Source organism: Diospyros lotus, chromosome 15 (genome assembly GCF_014633365.1).
Source record: "Diospyros lotus cultivar Yz01 chromosome 15, ASM1463336v1, whole genome shotgun sequence".
Taxonomy (NCBI): Eukaryota; Viridiplantae; Streptophyta; class Magnoliopsida; order Ericales; family Ebenaceae; genus Diospyros; species Diospyros lotus.
The window spans coordinates 20,859,062-20,861,968 of NC_068352.1; positions in this window are offsets into that span (position 1 = coordinate 20,859,062).

Below are 2,907 nucleotides of genomic sequence, written 5' to 3' on the forward strand. Positions count from 1 at the left end.
AAAATAAATAATGTTACAATGATGCCAATAGTTATCTTGATCAAAAGAAAGTTCTATAGAATGAATAAATAAAGCACTCAACTCTTTTAATATAACTCTAGTTTGATAAGATATACATTGAATCTCACTAGATAAATGCTTAGAGTAAAAAAGATAAACTACAAGAATCACTCACTCAAGCATAGCAAATTGGCCTAAAAAGAAATAGGATTGTTGTGAATGGATTAGCTCTATGTTATTAAAACATCAACAGACATGGCGATGTCGACAACATATATAACCTTTCTTTTATGACTCAACAACTAGATCGATAACACAACTTAGCCTTTTATAGACACTTGATGGTCGTATTCAACATTAAGACCTGCACAACTCACAACTTCTTTAATTTGACCATTAATGGTCAAATATGTTAGAAACATATGCAAATTATATAGATAAGCATTAAGCATACTTGGATAAATATATTCTAGCATTCTTTTATAAGAGAACACAGTTAGATGCATTGGAATGAGCAAATAAAGTTATAATGATCAAAATTGTCATCTTTTAGCTTTTTGAGTAATGGTTATATTTTTTGAAATTACATGCTAGTACTCGACTAACTCTTACAAATACTCGATTACTGAAACACTCCAATCGATTGAACGAATTAGATAATCAATTATATTGAAACCTTACTCAAGTAAGATAAATCATTACTTGATTGACTCAAAAGCCACAAAGACTTTGCATTAAGCACTCGACTATTAGGCTAAGCTTATTCGACTAACACAAGAATATACTCAAGTATAGATAATTGATACTCGATTAAAATTAAGCACATAGACTTAGCTAGATTTCATCCAATCTTTACTCGATTAAAACATATAGATAATCGATTATAAAAATACATTAGTCGATTGAGAGAAAGAGGTACTCAACTAAGGAGATACTTGGAGATTTTATAACAAAAAGATACTCGATTAAAAATATTCCATACTTCATTGATTTTTGAAATACAAAGAGCTTGTATAAAATACTTGAGTATGAAACCTTAATAGTCGATTGAAAGAAGGTTTTGCTAAAGCATATAGTTGATTGATTTGAATAATACATAAACCAATACTCGGTTGAAAAATATGCTCAAATTTCAACACACACACACACACACACACATATATATATAAATATAAAGATACTCGATCATACAAAGTACTATATTCAATTATAGCTTTAAAAAGCATAGCTTTATAATAACATGCTCGAGTACATTTTTATGATATTCAATTAACTAATCTGAAAAATACACTGAGCATAGCTATTTTTGATTGAAGGCGGTATGAAAGCTTTCACTACAAAAAATCAATGTTTTAGCGATGAAAAATTCCGTCGCTAAAAAATTTAACGACGGATTTAGTGACGAGTACCTTCTCGTCGCTAAAAAGGGTGTCGCTGAAATTTAGCGACAGGGTTAGTGACGAGAGTATTTTAGTGACAGAATCAGCGACGGAATTAGCGACGGGGTTGACCCCGTCGCTAAATTTTTATTTTTTTATTTAATTTTTTTTTTTAGTGACAGGGTTGACCCCAAAATTCAAAATTCAACCCGTGCTAGACCCCAAGCCATCCCTCAGTGCGCTACGTGGCAGTGCTGGGATAATACCCTCAAAAATTATCTCATACTCTCATCCAGATTCGAACCCCCAACCTCTTATGACCAAGTTTTGCACGCGAGCGAGCCGATCTAAAAACCTCCTTGTTCATTGATGTATATAAAATATATTTATAGTATTATCTTTCAAATATTTTAGAATTATATTTATACACCAAAATTTTTCAAACTTATTTAATGATATTAATTTTAATATTTAATGTTAGTAAAGGGAAATAAATATTAATTTTAGTTTTATTTCGTTATTAATTTAAATAAAACTTTATTAATTATTATATTAGTAGTGAAAAATTATGTTTTTATTTTGATTTTAATTTTAACATATTCAAAAAAATATTAGTTTAATTTTTACTAATATCAATGTTAGTAAAAATTATTGTGATATGTTTAAATGTAAAATTTTTTATTTTTTATTTATTTATTTTTATTTTTTAGTGATGGGTTGACCTGTCACTAAATTTTAATTCTTTATTTAATTTTTTTTATTTTTTAGCGACGGGGTTGACCCCGTCGCTAAATTTTAATTCTTTACTTATTTTTTTTTTTATTTTTTAGCTATGGGGTGACTCGTCGCTAAATTTTAATTTTTTTTATTTAATTTTTAGCCACAAGAGTGATACTATCGCTAAAAAATAAAAAAAATTAAATAAAAAAATTAAAATTCGCTAAAAAATAAAAAAAATTAAAGTTTAGCGACGGGTCAACCCCGTGGCTAAAAAATAAAAAATAATTAAATAAAAAATTAAAATTTAGCGACAGGGTTACTCCTGTCACTAAAAAATAAAAAAATTAAATAAAAAAATTTAAATTCGCTAAAAATAAAAATATCAAATAAAAATTAAAGTTTAGTGACAGGGTCATCCCCATCGCTAAAAAATAAAAAAAATTAAAAAATTAAAATTTAGTGACGGGGTTAACCCCGTCGCTAAAAAAAAAAAAAAAAATTAGCGACAGGGTTACTCCCATGGCTAAAAAATAAAAAAAAATTAAATTCGCTAAAAAATAAAAAAATCAAATAAAAAATTAAAGTTTAGTGACGGGGTCATCCCCGTCGCTAAAAAATAAAAAAATAAAAAAAATTAAAATTTAGTGAAGCGGTCAATCCCATCGCTAAAAAATAAAAAATAAAAATAAAAAATTAAAATTTAGCGACGGGGTTACTCTCATCGCTAAAAAATAAAAAAAATTAAATAAAAAAATTCAAATTCGCTAAAAAATAAAGCAAATTTAAATTAAAAAAATTAAAATTTAGC